Source organism: Leucopleurus acutus, assembly GCF_964270905.1.
Source record: "Leucopleurus acutus genome assembly, chromosome: 10".
NCBI lineage: Eukaryota > Metazoa > Chordata > Mammalia > Artiodactyla > Delphinidae > Leucopleurus > Leucopleurus acutus.
The window spans coordinates 33,389,705-33,416,564 of NC_139153.1; the positions used below are offsets into that span (position 1 = coordinate 33,389,705).

At 40.0% G+C, this 26,860-nt stretch overlaps 1 protein-coding gene and 1 pseudogene across 2 annotated transcripts in view; one reads left to right on the forward strand and one right to left on the reverse strand.

Moving 5' to 3' along the window:
- Nucleotides 1–26,860, forward strand: part of ERC2 (ELKS/RAB6-interacting/CAST family member 2) — a gene marked incomplete at both ends in the record, with an annotated part of 834,864 nt that overhangs the window by 222,282 nt on the left and 585,722 nt on the right. The gene's annotated exons all lie outside the window — the stretch shown is intronic.
- LOC309966960 (adenylate kinase 2, mitochondrial-like) lies at nt 11,171–11,929 on the reverse strand (annotated as a pseudogene). The gene has a single exon. The product of its transcript is annotated as an adenylate kinase 2, mitochondrial-like (transcript).

Sequence of the window (26,860 nt, forward strand, 5' to 3'; positions counted from 1 at the left end):
TGACTTATTTCACTTAGCACAATACCTTCCAGGTCCATCCATGTTGTTGCAAATGGCAAGATGTCACTTTTTTTGGCTAACATTTCATTGTATATTTATACCACATCTTCTTTATCCATTCATCTATTGATGGACGCAGGTTGCTTTCATATCCTGACTATTTCATATCCTAGACTAGATTCTAGGTCCATCCACCTCACTACAAATGACACAATTTCATTCCATTTTTATGGCTGAGTAATATTCTATTGTATATATGTATCACATCTTCTTTATCCATTCCTCTGTTAATGGACATTTAGGTTGTTTCCATGTCCTAGCTGTTGTAAATAGGACTTCAATGAACATTGGGGTGTGTGTCTTTTTTTTTCACATGTTTATTGAAGTATAATTGCTTTACAATGTTGTGTTAGTTTCTGCTGTACAACAAAGTAAATTAGCTATATGTATATATATCCCCATATCCCCTCCCTCTTGAGCCTCCCTCCCACCCTCCCTATCCCACCCCTCTAGGTGGTCACGAAGCACCGAGCTGATCTCCCTGTGCTATGCAGCTGCTTCCCACTAGTTCTCTATTTTACATTTGGTAGTGTATATATGTCAGTGCTACTCTCTCACTTCTCCCAGCTTCCTCTTCTGCCCCTGTGTCCTCAAGTCCATTCTCTATGCCTGTGTCTTTATTGCTGCCCTGCCACTAGGTTGATCAGTACCATTATTTTAGATTCCATATATATGTGTTAGCATACAGTATTTGTTTTTCTCCTTCTGACTTACTTCACTCTCTATGACAGACTCTAGTTCCATCCATCTCACTACAAATAACTCAATTTCATTCCTCTTCATGGCTGAGTAATATTCCATTGTATACATGTGCCACATCTTCTTTATCTATCCATCTGTCGATGGACATTTAGGTTGCTGCCATGTCCTGGCTATTGTAAATAATGCTGCAGTGAACATTGTGGTACATGTATCTTTTTGAATTATGTTTTTCTCAGGGTATAATGCCCAGTAGTGGGATTGCTGGGTCATAATGTAGTTCTGTTTTTAGTTTTGTAAGGAACCTCCATACTGTTCTCCACAATGGCTGAATCAATTTACATTCCCACCAACAGTGCAAGAGGGTTCCATTTTTTCCACACTGTCTCCAGCACTTACTGTTTGTAGATTTTTTGATGATGGCCATTCTGACTGGTATGAGGTGATGCCTCATGGTAGTTTTGATTTGCATTTCTCTAATAATTAGTGATGTTGAACATCTTTTCATGTGTTTGTTGGCCATCTCTAGGTCTTCTTTGGAGAAGTGTCTATTTAGGTCTTCTGCCCTTTAAAAAAAATTTTTTTTTATTATTTTCAGTTTTGGCTGCATTGGGTCTTCGTTGCTGCATGCAGGCTTTCTCTAGTTGAGTTGAGTAAGGGCTACTCTTCACTGTGGTGGCTTCTCTTGTTGTGGAGTATGGGCTCTAGGCGTGTGAGCTTCAGTAGTTGTGGCACGCGAGGTCAATAGTTGTGGCTCACGGGCTCTAGAGCTCAGTCTCAGTAGTGTGACACACAGGCTTAGTTACTCCGTGGCATGTGGGATCGTCCCGGACCAGGGATCAAACCCATGTCCCCTGCATTGGCAGGCAGATTCTTAACCACTGTGCCACCAGGGAGTTCTGTTCTGCCCATTTTTTGATTGGGTTGTTTTTTTTTTTTTGTTATTGACTGCATGAGCTTCTTGTATATTTTGGAGATTAATCCTTTCTCTGTTGCTTCGTTTGCAAATATTTTCTCCCATTCTGAGGGTTGTCTTTTCGTCTTGTTTATGGTTTCCTTTGCTGTGCAAAAGCTTTTAAGTTTCATTAGGTCTCATTTATTTATTTTTGTTTTTATTTTCATTACCCTACGAGGTGGGTCAAAAAGGATCTTGCCGAGATTTATGTCAAAGAGTGTTCTTCCTATGTTTTCTTCTAAGAGTTTTATAGTGTCTGGCCTTACATTTAGGTCTTTAATCCATTTTGAGTTTATTTTTGAGTTTTGTTTTGGTATTAGGAAGTGTTCTAATTTCATTATTTTACATGTAGCTATCCAGTTTTCCCAGCACCATTCATTGAAGAGGCTGTCTTTTCTCCATTGTATATTCTTGCCTCTTTTGTCAAAGATAAGGTGACTGTATGTGCGTGGTTTTATCTCTGGGCTTTCTGTCCTGTTCCATTGATCTGTATTTCTGCTTTTGTGCCAGTACCATATTGTCTTGATTACTGTAGCTTTGTAGTATAGTCTGAAGTCAGGGAGCCAGATTCCTCCAGCTCCATTTTTCTTTCTCAAGATGGCTTTGGTTATTTGGGGTCTTTTGTGTTTCCATACAATTTGTAAATTTTTTGTTCTAGTTCTGTGAAAAATGCCATTGGTAATTTGATAGGATTGCATTGAACCTGTAGATTACTTTGGGTAGTATAGTCATTTTCACAATATTGATTCTTCCAATCCAAGAACATGGTATATCTCTCCATCTGTTTGTGTCATCTTTTATTTCTTTCATCAGTGTCTTACAGTTTTCTGAATAGAGGTCTTTTGCCTCCTTAGGTAGGTTATTACTAGGTATTTTATTCTTTTGGTTGCAGTGATAACTGGGATTCTTAATTTCTCTTTCTGATCTTTCATTGTTAGTGTATGTGAATGTGAGAGATTTCTGTGCATTAATTTTGTATCCTGCTACTTCACCAAATTCATTGATTAGCTCTAGTAGTTTTCTGGTTCATCTTTAGGATTTTCTATGTATAGTATCATGTCATCTGCAAACAGTGACAGTTTTACTTCTTTTCCAATTTGTATTCCTTTTATTTCTTTTTTTTCTCTGATTGCCATGGCTAGGGCTTCCAAAACTATGTTGAATAATAGTGATCAGAGTGAGACCCTTGTTTTGTTCTGATATTACAGGAAATGGTTTCAGTTTTCCACCATTGAGAATGATGTTTGCTGTGGGTTTGTCATATTTGGCCTTTATGGTGTTGAAGTAGGTTCCCTCTATGCCTACTTTCTGGAGAGTTTTTATCATAGATGGGTTTTGAATTTTGTCAAAAGCTTTTCCAGCTACTGAGATTATCATATGGTTTTTATCCTTCAGTTTGTTCATATGGTGTATCACATTGATTTATTTGCATGTAGTGAAGAATCTTTGCATCCCTGGGATAAATCCCACTTGGTCATGGTGTATGATCCTTTTAATGTGTTGTTGGATTCTGTTTGCTAGTATTTTGTTGAGGACTTTTGCATCTGTGTTCCTCAGTGACATTGGTGTGCACTGTTTTCTTTTTTTCTTGATATTTTTGGTTTGGGTATCAGGGTGATGGTGGCCTCGTAGAATGAGTTTGGGAGTGTTCTTCTGTCTGCAATCTTTTGCAAGAGTTTGACAAGGATAGGTGTTAGCTCTTCTTTAAATGTTTGATAGAATTCGCCTGTGAATCCATCTAGTCCTGGGCTTTTGTTTGTTGGAAGATTTTTAATCACAGTTTCAATTTCAGTGCTTGTGATTGGTCTGTTCATATTTTCTATTTCTTCCTGGTTCAGTCTTGGAAGGTTGTACTTTTCTAAGAATTTGTCCATTTCTTCCAGGTTGTCCATCTTATTGGCATATAGTTGCTTATAGTAGTCTCTTATGATCCTTTGTATTTCTGCGGTGTCAGTTGTAACTTCTCCTTTTTCATTTCTAATTTTATTAATTTGAGTCTTCTCCCTTTTTTTCTTGATGCGTCTGGCTAATGGTTTATCAATTTTGTTTATCTTCTTAAAGAACCACCTTTTAGTTTTATTGATCTTTGCTATTGTTTTCTTCATTTGTTTTTCATTAGTTTCTGCTCTGGTCTGTATGATTCCTTTCCTTCTACTAACTTTGGGTTTTTTTTTGTTGTTGTTGTTGTTGCTCTTCTTTCTCTTATTGTTTTAGGTGTAAGGTTAGGTTGTTTGAGAATTTTCTTGTTTCTTGAGGTAAGATTGTATTGCTATAAATTTCCCTCTTAGAACTGCTTTTGCTGCATCACATAGGTTTTGGGTCATAGTGTTTTTGTTGTCATTTGTTTCTGTATTTTTTTGATTTCCTCTTTGATTTTTTCAGTGATCTCTTGGTTATCTTGTAGCATATGGTTTAGCCTCCATGTGTTTGTGTTTTCTACAGATTTTTTTCCCCTGTAATTGACATCTTATCTCATAGCATTGTGGTCAGAAAAGAAGCTTGATACGATTTCAGTTTTCTTAAATTTACTGAGGCTTTATTTGTGGCCCAAAATATGATCTGTCCTGGAGACTGTTCCATGTGAACTTGAGAAGAAAGTGTATTCTGCTGTTTTTGGATGGAATGTCCTAAAGATACCAGTTAAGTCCATCTGGTCTAATGTGTCATTTAAGGCTTGTGTTTCCTTATTAATTTTTTGTCTGATCTGTCCATTGGTGTAAGTGGGGTGTTAAAGTCCCCCACTATAATTGTGTTACTGTTGATTTCCCTTTTTATGGCTGTTAGTATTTACCTTATGTATTCAGGTGCTCCTATGCTGGGTGAATAAATATTTACAATTGTTATGTCTTCCTCTTGGACTGATGCCTTAATCATTATGTAGTGTCCTTCCTTGTGTCTTGTAACATTCTTTAAAGTATATTTTGTCTGATATGGGAATTGCTAGTCCAGTGTTGTTTTGATTTCCATTTGCATGGAATATCTTTTTCCATCCCACCACTTTCAGTCTGTATGTGTCCCTAGGCCTGAGGTGGGTCTCTTGTAGACAGGATATATACGGGTCTTGTTTTTGTATCCATTCAGCCAGTCTGTGTCTTTTGGTTGGAGCATTTAATCCATTTACATTTAAGGTAATTACTGATATGTATGTTCTTATTACCATATTCTGAATTGTTTGGGGTTTGTTTCTGTATGTCTTTTCCTTCTCTTGTGTTTCCTGCCTAGAGAAGTTCCTTTAGCATTTGTTGTAAAGCTGGTTTGGTGGTGCTGAATTCTCTTAACTTTTGCTTGATTGAAAAGCTTTTGATTTCTCCATCAAATCTGAATGAGATCCTTGCTGGGTAGAATAATCTTGGTTGTAGTTTTTTCCCATTCATCAGTTTTAATATATCCTGCACTCCCTTCTGGCCTGCAGAGTTTCTGCTGAAAGATCAGCTGTTGACCTTATGAGAATTCCCTTGTATGTTATTTCTTGTTTTTCCCTTGCTGCTTTTAATATTTTTTCTTTGTGTTTAGTTTTTGTTAGTTTGATTAATATGTGTCTTGGTGTGTTTCTCCTTGGGTTTATCCTGTATGGGACTCTCTGTGCTTCCTGGACTTGATTGACTATTTCCTTTCCCTTGTTAAGGATGTTTTTGATTATAATCTCTTCACATATTTTCTCAGTCCCTTTCTTTTTCTCTTCTTCTTCTGGGACCCCTATAATTCAAATGTTGCTGCACTTAATGTTGTCCCAGAAGTCTCTGAGACTGTCCTCATTTCTTTTCATCCTTTTTTCTTTATTGTGCTCCTCGGCAGTTATTTCCACCATTCTATCTTCCAATTCACTCATCCATTCTTCTGCCTTAGTTATTCTGCTGTTGACACCTTCTAGTGTATTTTTCATTTCATTTATTGTGTGGTTCATCACTGATTGTTTGTTCTTTAGTTCTTCTAGGTCCTTGTTAAACATTTCTTGCATCTTCTCCATCCGTGCCTCCATTCTATTTCTGAGATTCTGGATCATCTTTACTATCATTACTCTGAATTCTTTTTCAGGTAGATTGCCTATTTCCTCTTCATTTATTTGGTTTTGGGGGTTTTTACCTTGTTCCTTCATCTGCAAGATATTTCTGTGTCTTCTCATTTTTTCTAACTTACTGTGTTTGAGGTCTCTTTTCCCCAGGCTGCAGGGTCGTAGTTTCTCTTGCTTCTGGTCTCTGCCCCCAGTAAGTGAAGCTGGTCCAGTGACTTGTGTAGGCTTCCAGGTGGGAGGGACTGGTTCCTGCATTTTGGAGGGTGGAGCTGAGTCTTTTCCCTCTGATGGGCAGGACCATGTCAGGTGGTGTGTTTTGGGTTTTCTGTGAGCTTAGTATGACTTTAGGCAGCCTGTCTGCTGATGGGTGGGTTTGTGTTCCTGTCTTGCTTGTTGTTTGGCATGAGGTGTCTAGTGGTGGGGGCTGCAGGCAGTTGGGTGGAACTGGGTCTTGGATTTGGATGGAGGCCTCTGTGAGAGCTCTCATTGTTAATATTCTCTGGGGCCAGGAATTCTCTGGTGGTCCAGCATCCTGGACTCAGTGCTCCCACCCCAGAGGCTCAGACCCAACTTCTGGTCGGGAAGCCACAACCCTGCAAGCTACTTGTCATGGCAATAAAGGGGATTAAAGAAGAAGAAAAAAAAAAAGACAAACAAAACCCCAGACAAATGGTAAAAGCAAAATCAAAGATTGAAGAACAGAAACAAAGAAACACACCCAAAAGAAACAAAAACAACCAAAGAAAACAAAAAAGAAGAGAACACCACACAGACAAAAGAACCCCAAAATGAAATCAAACAATTAAAAACAAAACTAACAAAAACAGAGAACAAAAAACAAAACCAAAGCAGAGTGCCAGCTGAAGAATAAAGCAACGAAAACAGAAGAAACAGACAAAAGTGATTAAAAGGAAAAAAAAAGGAAAAGGGAAAAAAACCACAGGACAACAGAAGAGCAAAGTAAAAATAGAAATATAAAAGATTAAAAATATATTAAAAAAAGAAAAAACAGAACAGAAAAGCAAAGTAAAAATAGAAATATATAAAAGGATAAAAAATATGTTTAAAAAAATCCCCAAGGACTACATAAAAATAAAAATTAAAAAAACCCCAAAAAACAGAACTAGCAACAGAACAAATCAAAACATAATAGTAGTAATAATGTTTTCCTGGGGTCTCAGCTGTCAGTGTCCTTGCCCCCACTGTGAGCCACAGCCCACCTCTGCCTCCCCACGAGGCCCTCCAGTGCCTAGGCTGGTCTCTGGATCTGCTGTGGGCCTGTGGAGACAGCTTAGACTCTGATCTGGCCCTATTCCCACATGTGCTTGCCCCCAAAGTCCACAGCTGCTAGAGCTAGACTGTTTTCATTTGTGGGAACACTCGTCCGCTCAGATATTCTGTACACGCAGGGTCTCCCTAGCTGATGACGGGGATTTAACCTGCAGATTGTACAATTGATGGAAAGATTTTCGCTCCTCTTCCTTAGTCACCCCACCCCTGGGGCTTGTCTGTGGTTTTATCCCCACCTCTGCATGTGGGCCACCCACAGGAGTTTGCTACCAAGGCTGCCCTGGAGCACTTGGGTCTGCCCTGGTGAGGACAGGGCGTGGAGGCGGTATGGCTCCTTGGATCATGGGAGCCCTGGCGGTGCCAGGTGTGCAAGGAAGCCAGCGGCCATGGGCTCAAGAGATATGACCCTAGTGGGAGACTTTTCTAGTGCCTGGTGGAAGTTGCTGAAGGCCAGCCCTGGCCGGGTTTTTTTTAGTGCCCAGCGGCAGACGCGTGAAGGTCAGCCCTGGTAGGACTTTTTTTATTGCCCGGCTGCAGGTGCCGGTTTGTGGAGAGACAGAGGCTACAGTGGTGGCTCCATGTGACTCAGCAGTAGTGCCCTGCTTCCATCGCAGTCTGGTTTTCCTTCATAGGCATTCCCTGTTGTGGATTTCCTCCCTCCCGTCCCCTCAGGCCATCTCCCCACAGCCAGCAGCAGTCGTCGCCCCAGGTTTGCTCTCTAATCACCACGCACCAGCTCCCAGCCCCTGTGTGCACTGGTGGACACACGTCCCTGCCTGGGGCACGCAGGACTGTGGTGGCTCGTCTGCCACAGATCGGTTGCTTCAACCTCCTCTGACAGCCTCAAATGTTTCCCTTCTGTCCTAACCTATTTTGCTGTCGGTGAGGGGGCTTCCCCGGATGTGGAAATCTCTCCCCTGCTTCATTTCTCCCCTCCACTCCCCATGGTGCAGGTCCTGTCCCACTTCTTCCCCTCCTCCTTCTCCCTTCTTTCTTTTGTCCTACCCAGTTATGTGGGGATCTTTATAGTCCTTTCTGGTGTCCAGGGTCTTCTGCTAGTGTTCTGCCGGTGTTCTGTGAGAACTGTTGCATCTTTAGATGTATTCCTGATGCATCCGTCCTCCTACTCGTCTGCTATCTTGGAACCCCCCGCATGCCGGCTTTTTAGTTGTGGCATGTGGGCTTCTTAGTTGAGGCATGCAGACTCTTAGTTGCAGCATGCATGTGAACTCTTAGTTCCCCAAACAGGGATCGAACCCGGTCCCCCTGCATTGGGAGCATAGAGTTTTACCCACTGGGCCACCAGGGAGGTCCCGTTTATGTTCTCTTGGTAGTGTCCTTTTCTGTGCAGAAGCATTTAGTTTAATGTAGTCCTATTTGCTTATTTTTGTTTTTGTTTTCCTTGTCTGAGACAAAGCAAAAAAAAAATACTGCTAAGATAGATGTCAAATAGTGTACTGCATATATTTTCCTCTTGGAGTTTTATGATATCAGGTCTTATATTGAAGCCTTCAGTCCGTTTTGAGTTTATTTTTGTATATGGTGTGAGAAAGTAGTCCAGTTTGATTAGTTTGTATGTAGCTGTCCAGTTTTCCCCACATCATTTACAAGGCTGTCTTTTCCCCACTGTATACTTTTGCTTCCTTTGTCATAAATTAATTGACCATATAAGCATGGGTTTATTTCTGCACTCTCTATTGTGTTCCATTGATTTACATGTCCTGGTATCAGTATGATACTGTTTTGATTACTGTAGCTTTGTAGATGTAGGTTGCAATTAGGGAGCATGATACTTCTAACTTTGTTCTTCTTTCTCAAGATTGCTTTGGCTCTTCAGGGTCTTTTGTGTTTCCATATAAATTTTAGGATTATTTGTTCTAGTTGTTTGAAAAATGCATTGGAATTTTGATAGAGATTGCACTGAATCTGTAGATTGCTTGAATAGTATGGTCATTTTAACAATATTCAGTACAGTCCATGAGTGTGGCATATCTTTCCATCTGCTTGAGTCATAATCAATTTCTCTCATCCCTGTCTTACAGTCTTCTAAGGACAAATCTTTTACCTCCTTTTCTAGGTTTATTCCTAGGTATTTTATTCTTTTTGATGAAATTGTAAGCGAGGTTGTTTTATTACTTTTTCTTTCTGAGCGTTTGTTAATGAATACAAATGCAACAGATTTCTATATATTTTGTATCCTGCAATTTTACTGAATTCATTTATTCTCATAGTTTTTTGGATTTAAGATTTTCTGTATATATTATCATGTCATCTGCAAACGGTGACAGTTTTACTTCTTTCTTTGTAATTTGGGTTCCTTTTATTTCTTTTTCTGATTCCTGTGGCTAGGATTTTCAGTATTATGTGTCTTGCTTAACTAAGACTCCTGAGACTATGTTGAATAAAAGTGGCAAGAGTGGGCATCCTTGTCTTGTTCCTCAATTAAAGGGAATGCTTTCAGCTTTTCTCTGTTGAGTATGATGCTGGCTGTGGGTTTGTCATATATAGACTTTCTTACATTGAGATATGTTCCCTCTATACCCACTTTGTTGAGAGTTGTTACCATAAATAGATGTTGAATTTTGTCATGTTTTTTCTGCATCTATTGAGATGATCATATGATTTTTAGTCTTCAGTTTGTTAATGTGGTATACCACATTGATTAATTTGAGGATATTAAACCATTGTTGCATCCCTGGGATAAATCCCTCTTGATTATGGTGTATGATCCTTTTAATGCACTGCTGAATTCTGTTTGCTAATATTTCATTGAGGATTTTTGCATCTATGTTCATCAATGATATTGGCCTATAATTTTCTTTGTGAAAATCTTTGTCTGTCTTTGGTATCACAGTGATGCTGGCCTTGTAGAATGAGTTCAGAAGCATTCCTTCCTCTTAATCTTTTGGAATAGTCTGACTAGGATAGGAGTCAGCTCACCTTTAAATGCTTGGTAGAATTCACCTGTGAAGCTGTCTTGTCACGACTTTTATTTCTTGGGATTTTGTTTTAGTAGTAACTGATTCAGTTTCATTACTGGTAATCTGTCTGTTCATATTTTTTTATTTCTTCCTGATGCCATCTTTGGAGATTGTATGTTTCTAGGAATTTATCCACTTCTTCTAGGTTATCCATTTTATTGGCATATGACTGTTCATAGTAGTCTCTTAATCCTTTGGATTTCTGTGGTGTCGGTTGTAACTTGTCTTTCATTCCTCGTTCCCTCCCTCCCTTCCCTACTTCCTTTCTTTTTTTTTTTTTTTTAACAAACTTTTAACATACTTTATTGATTTAGGGGCCAAACAAGACATCATTTGGACAGTTAAGAAAGGCACCTCATTGAAAATAATACATCACAGTGCTGTTGAGTGATCCCAGTCACAGGATTTGAGGATGGAAAGGACAGTCTTTGGATAATGTTGCTTAGGACACTTGCTTATTTATTAAAAAGGGTTCTTTCACACGACATGGGTGGAGGAAGGCAAGAGTGTAGGAATGTGGCATATGCTGGGTGTCTGCCAAGAGCTTACCCACGAGAGCAGGTGGGCTGGTAAATCAGTGATAAGTTGGGAGGGGAGTGAGACCAGCTGCCCCACCTGCCCCATGACTCCAGTAAACCTGATGTGCTGAGCCACTGCTCCCATGTACACACTCCATATCTCTTTCAAATGGGGAGATGACTTTTTGATCTCATGGTATGGGGAGCCAGGGTTAGTAGTTAACTCCTGTCCTGTTCCAAGCTACAGGACAGACAGGACAACAGTGTGATTTCCTGTGTTCCTGGGCTGGCATGAGGTTCCCATAAAAGCTGAGGTCTTAGGGCACTGGCTTTAAAAAATACTGTCACCAGTCTGGAGTAAATGCCAACGTGATTCCTTAGAAATAATACTGCCTCTCCCTGTTTGTATTTATACCCTCCAGTCAGTGTTTTAAAAAATTAATTTTTCCCTTTGCTTATACTTTTTGAGACTTCTACTCCATGTAAAAGAAATCACTTCACCACAGCACTGCTGCTCTTCCCATTCTCCTCTTGACCCCTCACCACTCCTCCTTCTCCATCCTTACCCTGACCACCCCTGCCCTCTGCCCAGTATCTAAGAGCAGGGATCATGCCGTGGAGTGATGAGCAGTGGTGCAGCCTTGGCCTTCTGTTACTAGGATGTAGCTTTGGAGAAGGCTGCTGGGATGCTTGCAGACATGACATCGGGGGTCTGGGATGAATCAGTGGTAGAGTGGATCCCCCGTTTACTGTAGTAAACCAGTGGGGTTGTCTGAGTGTGGTAGGCCTCCAGGCAGATTTTTAAGGCCTTCTCATCATCTGATCGGTGGACCAAGGGTTCCCCTGTGATGTCATCTTTCATGGGCTCCCTTGGGAAGTTGAACTCCTTGTGGTAGGAATGGCCACTCTGGGGGTGAATCTTTCGTCCTGTGATTCTCCAGATCAGCAGAGAGTCTGGAATGCTGAATTCAGTCACAGAATCAAGCTTCCGTTTCCTCTTTTCCATGAGATCATCAAGCATTTCTGCCTGCCCCACAGTTCAAGGGAAGCCATCTAGAAGAAAACCATTTTTGCATGGAGGGGTCTCCAAATTTTTCTCAATGCACTCCACGACCATTCCATCTCTCACCAGTTTCCTGGCATCCATAGTTGCCTTCAGCTTTTTTCCCAGCTCTGAGCCAGAAGCCACTATGGCCTTCAGAACGTCTCCAGTAGCCAAATGGCAGACACAGAAGCTTTCAGCGAATTTGGGTGCCTGGGTACCCTTGCTGGCTCCGGGCGGCCCCAGCAGCACAGACCGGATGCCTTTAGGACACTCTTGGGCCCATTTGGCTGCGGGCACGTTGGGAGCTATGGCTGCTGAAGCCTCTCGCTCTCTTTCACTTCCGATTTTATTTATTTGGGCCTCTTTCATTTTTTTCTTGATGAGTCTGGCTAAAGGTTTATCAATTTTTATCAATTTTATGTTTTCTAAGAACTAATTCTTAGTTTTATTGATTTTTTTCCTATGTTTTTCTTAGTCTCTATTTCATTTACTTCTGCTCTGATCTTTATTATTTCCTTCCTTCTACTAACTTTGGGTGTTGTGTGTTCTTTTTCTAGTTCCTTTAGGCATAAGGTTAGATTGTTTATATGAAATTTTTCTTGTTTCCTGAGGTAGGTCTGTATTGTTTTAAATTTCCCTCTTAGATTTGCTTTTGCAACCCATTCATTTTGGATCATTGTGTTTTCATTTCCTCTTTGCTTCAGGACGCACTGCTTGTTCAGTAGCATAGTGTTTTGTGTTTGTGTTTTTTGCAGTTTTTTCTTTGTAGTTTATTTCTAATCTTATACCATTGTGGTCAGGAAACATGCTTGATATGATTTCAGTCTTTTTAAATTCATTGAGATTTGTTTTGTGGCTTAGCCTGTGATCTATCCTGGAGAATGTTCCATGTGCACTTGCAAAGAATGTTCTTCTGCTGTTTTTGGATGAAATGTTCTTTATGTGTCTGTTAATTCCATCTGATGTATCATTTAAGATCAGGGTTTTCTCATTGATTGTCTGGATGATCTGTCCATTGAGGTAAGTAGGGTGCTAAAGTTCCCTACTAACTATTGTATTACCGTCAATTTCTCTTTTTATCTCTGTCAATATTTGCTTTATGTATTTAGGTGCTCCTATGTTCAGTGCATATATATTTACAATTGGTGTTTCTTCTTGTTGGATTGATCCTTTTATCATTATGTAATGCCCTTCTTTGTCTCTTGTTACAATACTTGCTTTAAAGTCTGTTTTGTCTGATTTAAGTATAGCTACCCCAGCTTTCCTTTTGTTTACATTTGCATGGAATACTTTTTTCCATCCTCTCACTTTCAGTCTCTGTGTGTATTTAGCTCTGAAGTGAATCTCTTGTAGGCAGCATATAGATGGGTCTTGTTTTTATCCATTCATCCACTCTGTCTTTTGATTGGCAAATTTAGTCCATTTACAATTTAAAGTAATTCTTGATAGGTACGTACTTATTGCCATTTTGTTGATTGTTTTCTAGTTGTTTTTGTGTTCTTTTTAGTTTTCTTACACTTATTTTGCTCTCTTCCCTTGTGATTTGATCACTATCTTAAGTGTTTGGATTCCTTTCTCTTTTTGTGTGTGTTTCTATTATAGTTTTTTGGTTTGTGGTCACCATGAGGTTCATATAAAACAGTTTATATGGGGTTATTTTAAGTTGATGATCTCTTTAGTTTGAATGCGTTCCAACAACCCTGTGTTCCTCCCAACCACATTTAATGTTTCTGACATCATATTTTATATCTTTTTATTTTGTGTATCACTTAACTACTTATTGTGGATATAAATGTTTTTTGCTACTTTTGTCTTTTTGCTTTCCTACTAGCTTTATAAGTGGTTAATCTACTACCTTTACTGTATGTTTGCTTTTACCAGTGAGATTTTTTCTTTCATAATTTTTATATTTCTAATTGTAGCCTTTTCTTTTCCACTTAAAGAAGTCCACTTAACGTTTCTTGTAAAGTTGGTTTAGTGGTGCTAAACTCTTAGGTTTTGCTTATCTGTAAAACCTTTTATCTCTTCTACAAATCTGAATGATAACCTTGCCAAGTAGTGTATTCTTGGTTGTAGGGGTTTTCCTTTCATCACTTTGGCTATATTGTGCCACTCCCTTCTGATCCGCAAAGCTTCTGTTAAAACATCAGGTGATAGCCTTATGGGAGTTCCCTTGTACATAACTAATTGCTTTTCTCTTGCTGCTTTTAAGATTCTCACTTTAATTTTTGCCATTTTAAATATGATGTGTCTTGATGTGGCCCTCTTTGGGCTCATCTTGTTTGGGACTGTCTCTGCTTCCTGGACTTGGATGTGTTTCCTTTCCCAGGTTGGGGATGTTTTCAGCTATTATTTCTTAAATAATTTCTCTGCCCCTTCCTCTTAACTCTTCTCCTTCTGGGACCCCTATAAGGCTAATGTTAGTATGCTTGATATTTTCTCAAACTATCATTTCTTTGATTCTTTCTTCTGTTCAGCTTGGGTGATTTCCACTAGTTTGTCTTGCAGATTGCTGATCCATTCCTCTGTATCATTTAATCTACTGTTGATTTCATCTAGTATATTTTATTTTATTTTATTTTTATTTATCTTATTTTTGGCTGCATTGGGTCTTCGTTGCTGTGCATGGGCTTTTCTCTGGTTGAGGCGGGCGGGGGCTACTCTTCGTTGCGGTGCGCAGGCTTTTCGTTGCGGTGGCTTCACTTGCTGTGGAGCACGGGCTTTAGGCACACAGGCTTCAGTAGTTGTGGCACGTGGGGTCAGTAGTTGTGGCTCGCGGGCTCTAGAGAGCAGGCTCAGTAGTTGTGGCTCATGGGCTTAGTTGCTCCGCGGCATGTGGGATCTTCCCGGACCAGGGCTTGAATCCGTGTCCCCTGTATTGGCAGGCGGATTATTAACCACTGCGCCACCAGGGAAGCCCTTGTCTAGTATATTTTAAAATTTCATTTATTGTATTTGTCAGCTCTGTTTGGTTCTTCTTTATATCTTTAAACTCTGTTGACATTCTCACTGTGTTCATCCATTATTCTTCCCCTTTTTAAGAATTACCTTGAACTCTTTATTGGATAGATTGCATATCTCCACTTTTTCAGTTTATTTTTTCTGGCTTTGTCTTGATCCTTTATTTGGAACATATTTCATTGTCTCCTCAATTTGCCTAATCTCTGTGTTTATTTCTATGTCTGAGGTAGGTTTGTTACATTTCTCAGTCTTGGAGAAATGTAGCAGAAATGTGGAAGACATCCTATGAGGTCCAGTACCTTTCTGTTTTGGCAGAGCCAACTTACTCATCATGCTGGTAGACGGGGTGGGCCCCTGGCTCAGTTGGCTGCAAGGCCTTGCCTCATGTGGTGGCTGTGGGTCCGCCAGTGGGCAGGGTAGGTTTTCTGTGCCATTGGTTGCATGGCCTTTGGAGCCTGGTGTTGGTGCCAGACTTCTGGTGGGTGGAGCGGGCCCCCACGTGGTTGGGTGTGAAACCTGGGGGGCCTGGTGCTGCTGCTGGCCCGCTAGTGGGTGAGGCCAGGTCCTGGTGTGTCTAGGTGCACAGCCTGTGGGTCATAGAGCTGGTGCTAGCTTACTGGTGGCTGGGTAAGACCCCAATGCTAATAGGCTAGAGGGAGGATTCCAGACTACTGCTTCTGTGCTGGGACTTGAAGTGTGTGAGATTTTGCTCATGCCCTCTGAGAGCTGAGTCTGTTTTCCATAACCCTCCATCTCTCCCAAACATAAGCCCCACTGGTTTACGAAGGCAGACATTCTGCAGGTTTGTCTTCCCAGTGTAGGAGCCCAGTGTGGGGTTTGGACACCTTGTTCCTTCGGGAGGTCTTCTAGCATTGTGATCTTTTTCCCATTTGTGGGTTGCCTCCCTGGGATTGTGGGTCCTGACTAACTGTGTCTCTGCCCCTCGTACTTTCATTGTGCTTCCCTCTTTATATATATATATATATATATATATTTTTTTTTTTTTTAGTTGTGGAACATCTTTTCTTCTAGTCTTCAGGTGGTTCTCATAGACACTTGCTCTGTAAGTAGTTGTAATTTTGGTGTGTTCATGGGAAGAGGTGAGTTCAGGGTTTTCCTCCTCTACCATCTTGGCCTGGATCAGGCTAGACTTCCTATACAACAAAATCCTTGCTCAACTTTCTTCTCTACTTCATATGGGTTCCCCTCTGAACTCTCCCTTAAGAAATCACTTACATAAAAGTCCCTGTCTCAGACTATACCTCTTAGGAATCTGACCTAAGATATAGAAATGGACTAAGGTAAATGGCCTGGGTACTGCTGAGATCACCTGACACTGTGTCATATGAGAAACAGTGCATAGAATAGGACTCTTTAGTAAGAAAGACTTTGGACTGAGAAGCTGTCATCATGGGATAAGAACCTGTCACCATGGAAGAGGAACCTGATTTGTTCTTTTCTCCTTGAAAGAGTAGAACAAACGTCTGTATATAGAAGCTTCAGAGCCATGTATGCCACCTCAGTGTGGAAAGAACTGTCTAATAGGGGATTCCAAAGGTTAGTAAAAGATTAACCACACTATATTAGTTTCTATTGCTGCCATAAAAAATTAGCACACATTTAGCACAACTTTTTTATTAGCTCATAGATCAGCAGTTCTGGTACATCATGGCTCAATTGGATTTTTTGCTTTGACTCTCATGAGACCGAAACCAAAGTGTGCTCCTTTCTAGAGGTTCTTGAGATCAATGTGCTTCCAAGCTTGTTTAGGTTGTTGGTCAAATCTAGTTCCTTGTGTTTGTAGAACCAAGGTCCCCATTTCCTTGTTGGCTATTAACTGGGGACCATCCTCATTCCTTGGAAGCCCCTTCTGGTCCTTTCACATGGCCCCTATATCTCAGAACCAACAGTGGCACATTGAAACTTTCTCATGCTTAGCGGTCTCTCTGGCTTCCCCATCTGCTACTTCTGTCTTCTGCCTCAGTCAGAATAAGTTCTGAGCTTTGAAAGGGCTCATGTGATTAGATTGGGCCCACCCAGATATCTTAATATAGATATTAAGATTCCTATCTTAATATCTATAACCTTAATTACATCTGGAAAGCCCCTTTTGCCATGTAATATAATGTATTCACAGGTTTTGGAAATGAGTGGACATCTTTGTTAGTGGGTGTTATTCTGCTGACTGTAGTTGGCCCTCTGCCCCTTACAGATTCACGTCCCTCCCAAATAAAAAATACATTTGCTCCATCCCAAAGCCTCATCCCATTACAACATCAACTCAGAGTCCCCAAATCTCATCAGTTCAAAATTCCCATCATCTAAATCGTCTAAAATTATGTACGGATGAGGCTCTTGGTATAACCTGTTATGTACAACTCCTGAGGCACAATTCCTCTCCATCAGGGGACGTATGAAACTAAAACAATTTATCTGCTTCCAATAGACAATGATAGGTTAGGCATAGGATAAGTTACAGACGTTCCAGGTTAAACAAGGGAGAAATGGAAGGTAAAAGGGAGCTACTAGGTCCAAGGCAGTTTCAAAATCCAGCAGGGCAAACTTCACTAGGTTTCAAGGCCTGGAAACAATCCTCTGTGGTTCTTGGTTCCACGCTAAAAACCTATCGCATCCGTTTTGCTCAGGTGCTCTCCCATTCAGGTACTAACCAGGCCCAAAGCTTGCTTAACTTCCAAGATCAGATGAGATCAGGTACACGGGTAGAGGTGAATGACCAGGATGCTGCTGAGAGCACCCAACATTGTGCCATATAAGACATACTGGATAGAATAATGACTGCTTAGTAAGAAAGACTTTGGACAAAGAAGCTCTCATCATGGGAGAGGTGGATCCTGTTTTCTTCATGTTCCCAAATGAGTAGAACAAAGGCCATTGTATATAAGGTTCAAGGAGAAGTATTTCAGCTCAGAAAGAGTCCTCTGGTAGATTTCTGTTGGAGTCCAAAAATGGTTAAAGACTAACCACCCACCTGTACTTTTCCATGAAGCTTTCCATAGTCCTTCCCTCATCAGGCCTGGATGCTTACTCTCATTCTCTCCCATTAGCATATTGTTCAAAACTGGTGAGGGCCTAACAGGGGACTGAAAAACAAACCAGAAGTCAGGTTCAGTTAGCTGTTAAAACCCTAGACATTTGCAGAGCGTGAAGGAAACACAAATAGCAATCTAAACCTGGTGTTATGTTAGTAATTAAGGGTGTGCGTTTAAGAGTCAGATACCTTAGTCACACTCTCAAGTTTACTAGTTCTGTGATCTTGGGCATATTATTTAACTCTCTGAGTTTGAGCGTTTGCAGCTTTGTCATGGGGGTGGTAACTCCTACCTATAGGGGTGTTATGCAGATTCACCCAGGAGCTAGATGGGAGGCATGGAGCTTGGCATATGGTAAGCATTCTGTAAATGGTGGCTATTATTGTGGTCTGGTAATCTAGTTATGTATTCCCTCTTCCACTAGATAGTCAAGTTCCTTGAGACCTGACATGTTTCATAGTCACTGTGCTATATCTATCTTATTTTAAATTATTTTTTATTTTTTTAATAATTTTTAAAGTTTTATTTTATTGAGGTGTAGTTGATTTACAATATCATATAAGTTGCATGTATGCGACATAGTGATTCACAGTTTTTAAAGGTCATACTCCATTTATAGTTATTATAAAAATCGGCTATACTCCCTGTGCTGCACAGTATATCCTTGTAGCTTATTTATTTTATTCTTTGTAGTTTGTACTCCTTAACACCCTACCCCTATCTTGCCCCTCCCTGTTACATTTATCTTTGATATCTCTGTATTGTTTATTACGTGTTAGGTCCTTAGTAATTATTGAATTAAATAACTAAACTTTAGTATTTAGTTTATTCGGGACAAACTTTATCCCAAAAAACTTTGGACATCGCTAACACCACTGGCCAAATATTTGAAAGCTGGCATCTCATTCTATTACTTTCTATTGTTCCCAGGATCATAGTGTCCAAAGGAACAAGATAAATCTGTCAAACCATCTTTAATGCAGATTTAGCAAAAAGTCAGTTATATATCAAAACAAATTAAGGGAATTGTGTATGTGCAGCGATTCAGATGGTATGGTCTTATGTTCCCAAATATCCATTTTTTGTGAAGACTAAAAAAAATAATTTAACAGTAAGTTTACTTCGCTGTACAGTAGAAACTAACACAACATTGTAAAATAACTCTACCCCAATTAAAAAAAACAGTAAGCTTATATCATTTTTACATACTTCCATTGAAACTGCTTTCCCATCTCTCTGGAATGTGAAGTCTTCTGTATAAGACCAAGATCTTCATGAGGACCTAAACAGCCTTAGACAGCCTGTCCTTTTCCTAGCCCTGACCTCTTGGGCCTCATCTCCCAGCACCCTCTTCATCACTCTCTCCACTCCAACAGCACTGTGCAACTCACCATCTCCCGAAACCTCTAGGCATGATATCACTTCCACCGAGAATGCTTGCACCAGAGTGTAAGGCAGGTATATTCTGTGTTTTACCTGGCACATGGTGGTCCTTCAGTATTCCTTGAATTATTCAGGCAGACCCAGTGGCGACGATAGCCAGTATCAGATCACAGAACAAGTGGCAGGGAAGGCATTCTGCCAGGCTTCATTCTGTAATATACTTTCAGGAATACTAATAACCATTCAGGGGCAACAAGAAAAATAAGGATGAGTTTCAGTGATTGAGAGTGTGCTGAGTGCCAGCCCAGCCAAGCACTACACATGCTTACCTCAACTCAACTTCACCATCCTGAGGATCAGAAAACATTCAGACACTTGCCTAAGGTCACACACCTAGTAGACGGAGTGGACAGGATCCGTTTAACTGTAGTGGATGAATTTTAAAACTTTTAAGAGCTTTCCAAATAGTGAGGTTTCATTTTTAACTTTTGTTATTGTTTTATTATGTGGGCAAAGGATGTGTCCTATATAACTTCTGCCTTTTGGAATCCATTTGAGATTTTTTCTTGGTGGTCTGGTATGTGATCAATCTGTTTAAATATTCCATGGAATCTTGAAATGGAAATCTATAGGATCCAAAATTAATTCAGTCTTACTAATTATATCACTTAAATCTTTTACGTAGTTATTTTTTAGTACTTGATCTTTCAAACATTGAGAATGATGTTAATATTTGAAAGTAACTGTTTTTTATCCACTTCTCTGTGCCTAACCATGTTTGCCATTTGTTTTAATATCTAATATGGATATCAGTACCAGACAACTGTTATTGAGAGTAAGTTTCTGTATGTTTTCAAGTACTCAAGAAAAGATTGAGAAATGGAAGATTGAATCAAAGGAAAATTATGGAGGTGGCTACAATGAAAGAAGCCAGTGGAGATAAAGGTGTCACCTTTAAATATCAAATCAAAGCCAAGTGGTGAAACATGGGCAGTAAGCGTGGTGGTTAGAAGCAGAGACCCTGGAACCAGACTTCCTGGCATAAATCCCAGCAGTGCAGTTCAGTAGACTGGGCAAGTTATTAACTTCTCTATGCTTCCATTTCTTGGTGTGAAAAAATGGTGATAATAATAGTACCTACCTAAGGAGGTTATTGTGATGATTAAACAAGTTACTATTTATAAAGTGCTTAGAAGAGTGCTTAGCACATAGCAGTGTATAAGTATCTATTAGCTATTATCATCCTTCACATCAGACTCCTTTTGGTCCAAAGGTATTCTAGAACCACCAGGCTTATAATATCAAGTGTACTGTTTCATTCAATGTGTCTATATTAATTGAGCACTTACTCTTGGCAGGCACTATGTTAGTTACTGGGAGTATAATGGACATGCAGGGTCCCTATGCTCATGGAATTTACCACTCAGTGGTAAATACAGACACGAAGCTATTAATTGCAGCCATATCCAATGATAGGAAGAAAAGGTACACAGTGCTATGAAAGTCTAAATGAGGGTGGAGGAGGATGTAGACTAGTCTGGAGGGTCAGGTAATGGCTCTTCTGTGACATATTTGTAATCTACGCCTATAAAATAAATTACCCCAAACACTTAGTGTCTTAATACAGCAAATGCTTATTATCTCATAGATTCTGTGGGTCTGGAATATAGGAGTCACTTAGCTCAGTGGTTCTGGCTCAGAGTACCTCAAGAGGTTGCAGTCAAGCTGTTGGGTAGGGCCACAGGCATCTGAAGGCTTCACCGAGGCGGGACAGTCCACTTCTACAATGGCTTATTCACATGACTGTTGGCAGGAGGCCTCAGTTTCATGTCATATGGGCCTCTCTTTAGAGCTTGAAAGTCTTCATGATGTGGCAGCTGGCTTCTCCCAGAACAAGTGGTCCAAGGATGTGAGCAAGAAGGATGCCATAATGTCTTTTATGACCAAGCCTCAGAAGTCACACATGTTACTTCTACTGTATTCTCTTTGTTAGAACTGAGTTATTAAGTCCAGTCCACAGCCAAGGGGAAGATATTTAGGCTTCACCTTATAAAGGGAATATACAAAATTTGTGGACATATTTTAAATTACCACACAAGGAGATGGCTAGATTGATTATTGAAGATATTCTAGACCAGGGGTTGACAAACTTTATGTACAAGGCCAGTAGTAGATATTTCTTGCTTTGTGAGTCCATATTGTCTCTGTTATAACTATTCAACTCTGCCATGAAATGAAATGAAAGCAACCATAGACAATATGTAAGTGAATGGCTATAGTAGTGTTTCAATAAAACTTTATTTACCAGAACTGATGGTGGGCTATAGTTTGCTGACCCCTACAGATACAAGAGATGAAAAGGGTAGAGGATTATTTCAAGCAGAAAAACAGAATGTTTCATAAAGAACAGAATTATTGGGCACTTAAGAGTAAAGGTACCAAAAAAAGATTTTTTTTCATGTACTAGGAGGCTTACTACAAAATTGTTTGTAATAGAAAAAAAGAATAGAGAACATTTATTTCCGCACATAAATTCTAAAAACATAAATATTGTTGAGGTAAAAACCAAAATGCAAAAGCTTTGTGCAATCTGGACAGCTGTCATTTATGTAAATGAGAAAACAATGTACTCTGTTGTTAGATTTTACTATTTATGAGGACATACATATGTAATAAAAGCACAGAACATGCATGAGAAAGACACCAACTTTAGATGATGGTTTCTCTCTAGCAGAATGGAAGTGGTGAAGGTTGTGGAACTTAAACAGTTTCTGTTATATATTTATGGTTTAAAAATTTTTTTTTAATTGTGATGAATACACACAACATAAAATTTACTACCTTGACCATTCTTAAGTGTACAGTTCAGTAGTGTTAAGTATATTCACACTGTTATGCAACCAATCTTGAGAACTTTTTCATTTTGCAAAATCGAAACTCTGTACCCATTAAACAACTCTCCATTTCCCCCTGCTCTCAGCCCCTGGCAGTAATCATTCTACTTTCTGTTTCTATGGTTTTGAGTACTCTAGATGCCTCCTATCAACCATACAATATTTGTCTTTTTGTGACTGCTTTATTTCACTAAGCATAATGTCCTTGAGTTTTATCTATGTTGTAGCAGGTGTTAGAATTTCCTTCCTTTAAAGCTGAGTAATACCTTGTATGTATACACCACATTTGATTATTCATCCATCTGTTGATGGACACTTCAGTTGCTTCCACCTTTTGGCTTTTCTGATAATGCTGCTGTGAACATGGGTGTACAAATCTAAAACAGAGTTTTGATGAAAGAAATGATCAGTAAATCATTGTGCAGTATAGCAGCCTGAGCAAATACAGTAGCCTGAAGGTCTTTTTTCCTTCCATTCTCCCACAGCACATTCCAGTCAGACTTTCACTCACACTATCCACCTACTGGATAGTCAAGGTTATTAATGCCCTGCTTGTTGCTAAGTCCTGTGGTCTTTCCTCTGGCCTCATCCTATTAACTGCTCAGCAGCAATTGATAAGGTGGTCATTCCTGCATCCTGGGCTTATTTGCTTCAGTTGATTGCCAGGATGCTACTCTCCTGGTTCTTTTCCTACCTCTATTTCTCCTCAGTCTCCTTTGCTGCTTCCTCCTCACTTCTCAGACCCCTTAATGTTGGATTGCCCCTGGGCTCAGTCCTCTGATTTCTCCTCTCCTCTCTATGCTTAGTCCCTAGTTGGTTTTATCTAGGCTCATTGCTTTAAATGCTATCTATTCACCAATTTGAAATTTGTAATTGTAGCTTTTACTTCTCCCCTCACATCCAACTCATCTATTAAACCGCCTACTCAGCATCTCCACTTGAATTAACCTCCACAACACCTCCACAAACTTAACACAGGCAAAACCAAACTCTTGATTCCCATAACTCCCACTTCTCCCCACTCTTGCCTATGTTGGTATTCCACCTCCATTCTTCGTATTGCTCAGGCTAAAAGCCTTGAAGCCATCCTTTACTTGTCTCTTTCTCTAATCCCAGGCCATCTATCAAGAAGTCAAGTGAGCCTCACCTTCAAAGCACATCCAAACTGAGTTCCTTCCCATTGCCTCCACTGTGGTCCAAGGTTCTGTCATCCCTTGTCGGGGTTATTCTAGTTTCTTCTTACTAGGCCCTATGGTTCTTCTCTTACCTCCCTCCTCAATCCAAAACCATACTTCAGTCCAATAGCTGAAGTAATCCTTTATGAATGTGCATCATATCCATATCATGGTTTGTCTTTCCTCAGAACCTTCCAGTGGATCCCCATTTTTCTCAGAGTAAAACCAGTACCCCTACAGTGGACTCCAAATGTATACCTATCTTCCCATCATCCCCCACCCCTGGACTTCTCCGACCAGCTACCTTCCCCATCCCTTACGCAGCTCCAGCCATGTATGTAAATATTTACTATTCCCTCTGCCTGGAATATCTGCACAACTGGTTCCTTCATTTCCTTTAGATCTTTGTTCAGATGTCACCTTTTCCTGAAGCTTCCCCTAATCACCCTATTTAAAATGGCTATCAATCCCTCACCTCCCAAATGTCCCACTCCACCTTCATGACTTATTTTCCTTCACAGCACTTATGACAAACTGGTTTAGTCACCTTTTTAAATTGTTGTGCCTCTCTCCAATTGGAATGTGAAATGAAAAAACACATGAGGACTGAGATGTTTGTCTATTTGGTTTACTGCTGTATTTCCTATATCCCTTGCATCAAATTATTTTTTGAATATATGAAACACTGCTGTATCTTAAGACTGACCTGAGTTGTTGCTGAGATTATAGTGTTTCTTTCCTGTTGGTTTCTCCAATTGGTTTTGTTCCTTAAAAGAGGCAATTTAAAAATACGGCTTCAGAATCTTTGGCACTCTTCCTTGAAATCTGAGCAGGCTTGTGACTGCTTTAATCAACATAACATTGCAGAAGTGATGCTATGGGACTTCTGAGGTTACGTAATAAAAGGCCATGCAGTTTCTGGCTTATTTGCTGGAACACTTGGTCTTGGAATCTTTACACCTCAATGTAGGAGGTGGGAGTACCCTGAGGCTGCCATGCTGTGAGGAAGCCCAAGTCACATGGAGAGGCCATATATAGTTGATCAGATTGAGAATTCCAGCTAAACCTAGACTTCAAGTTATTTTTCAGCCAAGGCACTAGACATATGGGTGGAGAAGCCATCTTGGAAGTGGATCCACCAGCCCCAGCTGTTCTAGACCTCTGACACCATGCTTTAGAAACAAGCCTTCCTTACTCTATCCTTTATGAATTCCTGACCCAGAATTCATGAGCATAATAAAATGGTGGTGGTTGGACACCACTAAAATTTGGGGTGATTTGTTACATAGCAGTAGAGTACCAGAACGGTAAGGTGGAAAGGCCAGATAAAAATAGTAAATTACCTTTAGAGAGAAAGTTAAGTTTTGATTTTTTTTTTTTTTTTTTGGTCTACTGGAGAAAGTATATGGTATGTGCAAACATTATTCTGTCAAGCTCATCTTGTATGCTAGTGTCCATGCAGATTAACTCACTAGACTTCAGATTCTCATTAACTGCCAAGTAATGTCATCCTGATGAACCACTTGAGATTTCATGCTCAAAATTCTGGGGTTTTGGTATATTTCCATGCTGAACAGCTGGAGGAGCTGGCAGTGTTAGACCAGCTCAGGCCAACCTAGTCATTAGATTATAGAAAAATAACCTCGGTATCAGTGTTGCAATGAGATATCCAATCTTCTTCTTTTATTTTTATTCTGTTTTTGAAATGGAGAATGAGTGTGATTAGAAATATCAGCCAGAGATCAGCTTTTCAGAATCAGCTGCTATTAAAAATCTGGGTGTTCTCAGAGCTGGAAGGGCCATTAGAAACTCACTCATAAAACTGCTTATTTTACTGATCAGAGAGGGAAAGGGGCATGACCAAGGTCTCAGGCTGGGTCTGGACAGGGTCCTGGCTCCCCACTCCCCATGTGGTTCTCTTTCATCTCAATAAGTGGCTTTTAGCCTGTAGTCTGTTTCAAAGATGAACTTCTTGGGTGTTGGAACAGGCCTTCTGAACCAGCGGTGATGGTATAAAATTTGTTTATGCGTGCTTTTGTGTCCATTTCTGGAGATAATCCACAGCTTCCGTCTGATTCTTACAGAGATCAGTGACCCAGAAAAGCATAGAACCACTTCACTTGATGGTTTAATACTGTCATTTAAAAACTTCTAGAGTAAGTTAAATCTTGTCCTCTCGCATCCCTACACCACATGCTGCTGGGGAAATTCTTTAGTTATTTAAGATCAGTGCCTAATGGGTGCATCTTTCAGATGGTTAAGGATAGTTGGAGCAACCAACAACCAGCAACCAACAACCAGCAACCAACTCATCTTACTCTCAGTTTAGAAAAATTTGGCAGCACTCACACGTTAACATCACTTTTGTAATTCAAAAGCAACAAACAATACAGGACTAGGTAGGTATTATTTTTCCTTCCAGCCATTGCAGTAGTTAAAGCAGAGAGCCCTGGGATCTCTACAGATAAAGCCTGAAAGCGCAGAGACTAACTTAATAGAAATTTATTTTTCCTGTGCTCCACCATCCAGTGTGGGTGTTCAGCAGACTTTTCACATGGCATTTCAGGAACCCAGGTTCCTTTTATCTTGGGGTTCTGCCATCTTCTTGGGTCTTGGAGTCCTTTACTTCTAGTCAGCAGACAGGAAAAGAGGGAGAGTTGAGGACAGGGTAGGAGGTTTTTATGGACTTGAGTTCTTCATTTTTACCCACATTCCACTGGCCAGAAATAGGTCACATGGTCTCACCTGGATACAAGGGTGGTGGTGGTGGTACTTCCTAGCAATAGCTCTACACTGATGAAGAGGCACACAAATCTTTGTTGGGCAACTGGTCCTCTCTACCGCAGTCAGGGTGTGCATTTTAATGATCCTGAATCTCAGAGATGGATAAAGTGTCTGAGATGGGACTTTCAGACAATCCCTAAAGTCTGCAGGTGGCTTATAATCTTCACTTACCTGACACCTTAAGAATTAAGGTGATCCTCAGAAACTGTGAAGCCAGAATTGATTGAAATATAATGTAGTTAGGGTAGGAATATTGCACTTCTTGGGTAATTGGAGATTTTATTTTTTTAAGGAGTGACAGAGAGGGTGAGGGCCCAATCTGGATTTTGAGCTGGTTTATATTATAATAGAACTCGTATAATTATAGCAAAGAGAACTCTGTTTTCATTTTTGCAAAACTATTGCTACAAGTTTAGCTTTGTCATTGCATGTTTGCCCTTAAAAATCTTTTCGTGCTTGGCAGAAATTATAACGGCACATGTCTTTACCCTATGGTTTTATTTTTGTTGTGTTGCTTAGTTGCTTCATGATTATTTTTGTTTTATACAATCTTAACCTCTCTCCTCAAATTATCATATGATTTTTATTGTGGAACTTGACTGGCTATGGTATGAAATTATCATGAATTTCATTCTCAGCTTTTTTCATTAAGATGTTTTTGATGCCACATGGTATCAGAATTGGTGACCTATGAAATGTGTTACTCCTACCACTTACTGTGGAACAACTCTAACAAGTGACTTACTTTCTGTTTTGTCATCTATAAGATTTTTTGGTCTAGTGAACTCCAACAATCTTGGAAGTTATGTTGAGGGCTAAGTAGCTCTGTTTTTTAGCCTGAAGTCCTTATGTGAGGTGCCCAGTGGTGTGCTGGAACTGGAGTCAGTAATACTTGACCTCCTCCCTTCCAGAAATACGTTAGGGGCAAAAATGTCCTAACTGATGTTGAGGCCATTTTGAACAATGAGGAAGCACTAATTCTAGTTCTGCTCAGATTGAAGTCTGAGAAGTAGTTTTGTGTGCCAGTGATGACTTTGAGAAGAAAATATGCTA